Raw genomic sequence first — 8,172 nt, forward strand, 5'->3', positions numbered from 1 at the left:
TATCAGCTGATCTGAGGCTGTATTTTTTGGACACTCGGGTGAAGAGAGGGGCTGAACTGTCAACTGATCACCATCTGGTGGTGAGTTGGGTCAGATGGCGGGGGAAACCTCTGGACAGACCTGGCAAACCCAAGCGTGTAGTGCGGGTGAACTGGGAACGTTTGGAGGAGTCCTCTGTCCTGAAAGACTTCAACTCCCACCTCCGGCGGGACTTCTCTGCCATCCCTATGGAGGTTGGGGACATTGAACAGGAATGGGCAATGTTCAAAGCCTCTATTGCTAAAGCTGCAGCTGCGAGCTGGGGCCAGAATGTCTTAGGTGCCTCAAGGGGCGGTAACCCTCAAACACCCTGGTGGACATCGGTGGTCAGGGAAGCCGTCAAACTGAAGGAGTCCTACCAGGGTATGTTATCCCAGGGGACTACGGAGGAAGTTGCAAGGTACCGACAGGCCCGAAGGGCAGCAGAGGCTAAGCAGAGGGTGTGGGAGCAGTTCGGGGAATCCATGGAGAAGGACTATCGGGCGGCACCAAAGCTGTTCTGGAAGACCATACGGCACCTCAGGAGGGGGAAGCAGGGAACCATCCAAGCTTGTACGGCAAGGATGGGACTTTGCTGACTTCAAGTGAGGAAGTCGTAGGTCGTTGGAAAGAGCACTTGGAGGAACTCCTGGACCCAACTACATCAGACACACCCTCCCTGACAGGAGCAGAGCCTGAGGATGATGGGGGATCGACGTCGATCTCTCGGAGTGAAGTCACCGAGGTAGTTAGACAACTCCACAGTGGCAAAGCTCCGGGGGTTGACGAGATCCGTCCAGAAATGCTGAAGGCTCTGGGTGTTGAGGGGCTGTCTTGGTTGATACACCTTTTCAACATTGCGTGGAAGTCTGGGACAGTGCCGAGGGAGTGGCAGACTGGGGTGGTGGTTCCCCTTTTCAAAAAGGGGGACCAGAGATTTTGTGCTAATTACAGGGGTATCACACTACTCAGCCTCCCTGGGAAAGTTTACGCCAAGGTACTGGAAAGGAGGGTCCGGCTGATAGTCGAACCTCAGATTCAAGAGGAGCAATGTGGATTCCGTCCTGGTCGTGGAACAACTGACCAGCTCTTTACTCTTGCGGAAATCCTGGAGAAGGCCTAGGAGTATGCCTATCCAGTCTACATGTGCTTTGTGGATTTGGAGAAGGCGTATGACCGGGTCCTCCGGGAGATCTTGTGGGAGGTGCTGAGGGAGTACGGAGTGAGGGGAACCCTGCTGAGGGCCATCCAGTCTCTGTACAACCAAAGCAAGAGTTGTGTCCGGGTGCTTGGATGTAAGTCGGATCCGTTTCCAGTGGGGGTTGGTCTCCGCCTGGGCTGCGCTCTGTCACCTATCCTGTTTGTGATTTTCATAGACAGGATTTCTAGGCAGAGTCGTGACCATGGCGGAGAGGGTATATGTCTCGGGGCGCTAAAGGTTGCGTCACTGCTGTTTGCAGATGATGTGGTCCTGATGGCACCTTCGGTTCGTGACCTTCAGCTCTCACTGGATCGGTTCGCAGCCGAGTGGCTGGAATGAGGATCAGCATCTCCAAATCTGAGGTCTGTTGGTTCTCAGCAGGAAACCGACGGTTTGTACAGTCCAGGCAGAGGACGAGACTCTGTCCCAGGTGGGGGAGTTGAAGTATCTCGGGGTCTTGTTCACGAGTGAGGGAAAGATGGAGAAGGAAATCAGCCGGAGAATCGAAGCAGCTGGGGCAGTATTGCAGTCTCTCTGCCGCACTGTTGTGACGAAACGAGAGCTGAGCCAGAAGGCAAAGCTCTCGGTCTACCGAGCTATCTACATTCCTACTCTCACTTATGGTCATGAAGTGTGGGTCATGACCGAAAGAATAAGATCGCGGATACAAGCGGCCGAAACGAGTTTCCTCAGAAGGGTGGCTGGCATCTCCCTTAGAGATAGGGTGAGAAGTTCAGTCACCCGAGAGAGACTTGGAGTAGAGCCGCTGCTCCTTAACTTGGAAAGGAGCCAGTTTAGGTGGTTCGGGCATCTCGTGCGGATGCCTCACGAGCGTCTCCCTAGGGAGGTCCTCGGTGCACGCCCCACTGGGAGGAGACCCCGTGGCAGGCCAAGGACCAGATGGGGGGATTACATCTCCTATCTGGCCTGGGAACGCTTCGGGATTCCCCAGGAGGAAGTTGCTAATGTTGCTCTGGAGAGGGAAGTCTGGGGGTCTCTGCTGGAGCTGTTGTCCCCGTGACCCGATTCCGGATCAGCAGTTGAAGGTGGATGGATGGATGGACACACACGTAAGTGACTGCAAGACATACTTGATCAACACCCACACAGGTCACACTGAGGGTGACCGTATAAACAAGTTTAACACTGTTACAAATATGCGCCACACTGTGAACCCACACCAAACAAGAATGACAAACACATTTCGGGAGAACATCCGCACTGTAACACAACATAAACACAACAGAACAAATACCCAGAACACCTTGCAGCCCTAACTCTTCCGGGCTACAATATACACCCCCGCTACCACCAAACCCCGCTCCCCCAACCCTTCCCCCCACACATCAAACCCCTCCCCTTGTCCCCCTCCGTGCGTCGGTTGAGGTGGGGGGCGGGGGGGTTAGGTGGTAGCGGGGGTGTATATTGTAGCCCGGTGTGGCGCATATTTGTAACAGTGATAAAGTTGTTTATACGGCTACCCTCAGTGTGACCTGTATGGCTGATGATCAAGTATGTCTTGCAGCCACTTATGTGAGTCTGCAGAAGCCTCATACAACATGTGACTGGGCCGGCACGCTGTTTGTATGGTGAAAAAGTGGACGCGACGACAGGTTGTAAAGGACGTTAAAGGCAGTGCTATCACGGCACGCCCTTAATATTGTTGTACGGGTGAAAATCGGGACAAATTCGGGAGAATGGTTGCCCAGGGAGATTGTCGGAAGGGGCACTGAAATTCGGGAGTCTCCCGGAAAAACCGGGAGGGTTGGCAAGTATGTTGCTAGGGCGGGATAGCCATTCAAAGAAGTTGAATTCATTAAAAAGTGCATGTTAGATTTTTTTAAGAAACTTTTCTTGCGGCCAAGCCTCACCCAGTTTCTGCATCCAGTGGCCCCCAGGTAAATTGAGTTTGAGACCCCTGATTTATATTGAATAAATCTCATCCTACCTTCACGCCTTCGTCCGGAGCCGTCAGTCTTGCATTCCGGGAGAACGAACTCTGTAAGCTGACACTCCCATGACTCTTGATCTTGTTTTTTTTGTTTTGCACGGAGCATGTTTTGTTTAGTTATGTTCTGTTAGTTTTGGACTGAATTAATTCCTGTTTGCGCTTCCTTGTTTGTTTTGTCACCATGGCGACTCATTAGTTTCACCTGCCTCATTTGTTCGGATCACACCTGTCGCTAATCATGAGATTATTATTCAAGCCAGTAGTTGCCAGTTAGTCGGTCTGACGACATTGCTCTGTTCTGATTCTTTTCATGCCATAGTTTCATGCTGCTCTTGTCATGCGATTGTTCGCTTCATGCCTTGCGTAAGTTTTGTTCATTCATGCCACAGCTAGTAAGTTTTACTTGCCATAGTTTACGCTAAGTGTTAGTTTAGCTCCAAGTGCTGTCAACGCGTTGTGCCTTCGCCTTGTGTTCTGTTTTTGTAGTACTTTGAGTTTGAGATTAAATCATGTTTTTACCTGCACGCCTTGTCCAAAGTAGTCTGTTTGCATCCCGGGGAAACAAACCTCGCAGCAAGGTGCGACCCCCCCCCCCCCCCCCCGTCATGACAGTTTTTGTTTATTTTAATAGTATTTTTAGAATGCGCCATGGGCCTTTAAAACATTGACTGCGGGCCACAAATGGCCTCCGGGCCACACTTTTGACACCCCTGCTATAGATAATTAAAAATTAAATTTGATGAGTCTATCGATAAAAAGCAGAGCATGACGACGCATGCGCGTTTATCAATCAATCAATCAATGTTTATTTATATAGCCCTAAATCACAAGTGTCTCAAAGGGCTGCACAAGCCACAACGACATCCTCGGTACAGAGCCCACATACGGGCAAGGAAAAACTCACCCCAGTGGGACGTCGGTGAATGACTATGAGAAACCTTGGAGAGGACCGCATATGTGGGTAACCCCCCCCCCCCCCTCTAGGGGAGACCGAAAGCAATGGATGTCGAGTGGGTCTGACATAATATTGTGAAAGTCCAGTCCACAGTGGATCCAACACATCAGCGAGAGTCCAGTACATAGTGGGGCCAGCAGGAAACCATCCCGAGCGGAGACGGGTCAGCAGCGCAGAGATGTCCCCAACCGATGCACAGGCTAGTGGTCCACCCGGGGTCCCGACTCTGGACAGCCAGCACTTCATCCATGGCCACCGGACCTATGCAACTCCCCCTCGCAAGGGACAGGTGAGAAGAGGAGAGAAGAAAAGAAACGGCAGATCAACTGGTCTAAAAAAGGGGGGTCTATTTAAAGGCTAGATTATACAAATGAGTTTTAAGATGGGACTTAAATGCTTCTACTGAGGTAGCATCTCTAACTGTTACCGGGAGGGCATTCCAGAGTACTGGAGCCCGAATAGAAAACGCTCTATAGCCCGCAGACTTTTTTTTGGCTCTAGGAATCACTAATAAGCCGGAGTTCTTTAAACGCAGATTTCTTGTCGGGACATATGGTACAATACAATCGGCGAGATAGGCTGGAGCTAAACCGTGTAGTAATTTATACGTAAGTAGTAAAACCTTAAAGTCGCATCTTAAGTGCACAGGAAGCCAGTGCAGGTGAGCCAGTATAGGCGTAATATGATCAAACTTTCTTGTTTTTGTCAAAAGTCTTGCAGCCGCATTTTGTACCAACTGTAATCTTTTAATGCTAGACATAGGGAGACCCGAAAATAATACGTTACAGTAATCGAGACGAGACGTAACGAACGCATGAATAATGATCTCAGCGTCGCTAGTGGACAAGATGGAACGAATTTTAGCGATATTACGGAGATGAAAGAAGGCCGTTTTAGTAACACTCTTAATGTGTGACTCAAACGAGAGAGTTGGGTCGAAGATAATACCCAGATTATTTACCGAGTCGCCTTGTGTAATTGTTTGGTTGTCAAATGTTAAGGTGGTATTATTAAATAGATGTCGGTGTCTAGCAGGACCGATAATCAGCATTTCCGTTTTCTTAGCGTTGAGTTGCAAAAAGTTAGTGGACATCCATTGTTTAATTTCATTAAGACACGCCTCCAGCTGACTACGATCTGCCGTGTTGGACTGCTTTAGGGGCATGTAGAGTTGAGTGTCATCAGCATAACAGTGAAAGCTAACACCGTACTTGTGTATGATGTCACCCAGCGGCAGCATGTAAATACTAAAGAGTGCAGGGCCAAGAACCGAACCCTGGGGAACTCCGCACGTTACCTTGACATAGTCCGAGGTCACATTGTTATGGGAGACGCACTGCATCCTGTCAGTAAGATAAGAGTTAAACCAAGACAAGGCTAAGTCTGACATACCAATACGTGTTTTGATACGCTCTAATAAAATATTATGATCGACGGTATCGAAAGCGGCGCTAAGATCAAGAAGCAGCAACATAGATGACGCATCAGAATCCATCGTTAGCAATAGATCATTAGTCATTTTTGCGAGGGCTGTCTCCGTAGAGTGATTTGCCCTGAAACCGGATTGAAAAGGTTCACAGAGATTGTTAGTCACTAAGTGTTCATTTAGCTGCTGTGCAACAATTTTTTCGAGAATTTTGGAAATAAACGGAAGGTGGGAGACCGGTCAGTAGTTTACCATGAGGTCAGGATCGAGGTTAGGTCTTTTGAGCAGAGGATGAATAACCGCTTTTTTGAATGCTAGGGGAACAGTGCCGGAGGGAAGTGATAAGTTTATAATATTTAACACTGATGGACCTAATAATACAAACAGTTCCTTGATAAGTTTCCCAGGAAGTGGGTCAAGTAAACATGTTGTTTGTTTTATCCCACTTACACGCTGTAATAATTCCTCTAATGTTATTTCATCAAAAATAGAGAGACTATTTTGGAGGGCAGTGTCCGTCGTATATACAGTCGTATTTGTGTTAATAGAACCCAGTTGTAGCTGGGATGCGTTGTCTTTAATCTCCTTTCTAATGAGTTCAATTTTCTTATTAAAGAAATTCATAAAATCATCTGCCGAGTGGGTGAAGCTACTGGGAGGAGTCCCTTGTTGGGTTAGCGATGCTACTGTACTAAACAGAAAATTAGGATCGTTTTTGTTGAGGCGGATGAGATTTGAGTAGTATTTAGCTTTAGCTAAGGTAAGCATGCGTTTATAAGTTATTAAACTATCACTCCATGCTTGATGGAAAACCTCAAGTTTAGTCGCGCGCCATTTGCGTTCCAGTTTTCTACATGATAATTTATGAGCTCTAATTTCTTCTGTAAACCATGGGGTGCGCCTTTTTGGGGCCCTTTTTTGCTTTAGCGGTGCTATACTATCAATAATTTCGCGCAAGGCATCGTCAAAGTTTTTAGTGAGGTTATCAATAGAGCCGACATAATTTGGGAATGGTGCCATTACTGAAGGCAGTAGGTCAGCAAGAGTCATCGTTGTGGCAGCATTAATGTTGCGGCCGCTATAGCAGTTATTATTATTATTAGCTTGTTGACAATGAGTCAAAACTTCAAATTTTATAAGGTAATGATCGGACATTACTTTAGTATATGGAAGTATCATAACTTTGGAGGTGGTGACACCCCTGACAAGCACTAGATCTATTGTATTACCGTTGCGATGCGTGGGTTCATGTATTATTTGTGTAAGACCACAGCTATCAATTATGGTTTGGAGCGCCACGCACGGAGGGTCCGATGGGGTATTCATATGGATATTAAAGTCCCCCATTATGATTATATTGTCGGCGTGCGTCACTAGATCAGCAACGAACTCTGAGAATTCACTGATAAAGTCCGAATAGGGCCCAGGGGGGCGGTAGATAACAGCCAGGTCGAGAGGTAGCGGTGTGACAGACCTCATAGTAAGCACCTCAAACGATTTATATTTATTATTTAGGTTAGGGGTAAGGTTGAAATTTTCATTGTATATTAGTGCGACACCCCCTCCCCTTTTAAGAGGACGGGCAACATGCGCATTCGTATAGTTAGGAGGAGATGCCTCATTGAGCGCAAAAAATTTGTCTGGTTTGAGCCAGGTTTCGCTAAGACCAATGACGTTAAGATTGTTGTCTCTAATGACCTCATTTACTAATAACGCCTTGGGAGACAATGATCTTATGTTTAAAAAGCCCATATTATAGGTATTGGGCTGTTTTGACGAGTTTTTGTTAAGATTATCCGTAGTAGCAATATTAACAATGTTGCGTTTATTATGCGTAGTGCACTTTAAATAGTTTCGACCATATCTAGGAATTGATATGACGGGAATTTTCCGATTGTTTGCTTGGTGCTGCAATAGACTGGACATATCATAATTTGCCACCTCAGTAGAATGCATGTCCACCTCTGACACAGACACGACAGAAAAAACATTATGTGAATTGTGTATTATTCTAAGAGAATTGCTATGCGTACATGGATTATCCAGCCTGGCGCTGGCTAGTTCTAGCTTAACTGACTCCTCACCCGGACTAACAGACATTGTAATTGCCTGTGACCGGGCTTGCTCTAGTGTAGTCAGTCAAGTGAGACTCAAATAGTAGTCTATGTTTCTAGACAAGATGATGGCACCTTCCTGGTTAGGGTGAAGGCCGTCTCTCATCAGCAAGCCTGGTTTGCCCCAGAAAGAGGGCCAGTTATCAATAAACGTTAGTCCCTGTTGCCTACTGAAGTTAGTAAGCCACTTGTTAAGCGAGACTAATCTGCTATATCTCTCATCATTGCCTCTCGCAGGCAGGGGGCCAGAGGGAATTACTCGATGCCTGGACATCTTTCTGGCGAGATCACAAGTCCTGGCTATGTTTCTCTTTGTAATCTCTGACTGTCTCATTCTAGTGTCATTGGAGCCAACGTGTACAACTATATTCGCATAATTAGTGGTGCGATTAGCCTGTCGTACATGTTTACTAGGCCTGTTGCGAGTTAGCTCCCTAAGATTAGCTTCAATGTCAGGTGCTCTGGCCCCGGGGATACACTTTATTTTGGCTGGTTTGCTAAGCTTTA

Source organism: Entelurus aequoreus, linkage group LG05 (genome assembly GCF_033978785.1).
Source record: "Entelurus aequoreus isolate RoL-2023_Sb linkage group LG05, RoL_Eaeq_v1.1, whole genome shotgun sequence".
In the NCBI taxonomy this organism is placed as follows: domain Eukaryota; kingdom Metazoa; phylum Chordata; class Actinopteri; order Syngnathiformes; family Syngnathidae; genus Entelurus; species Entelurus aequoreus.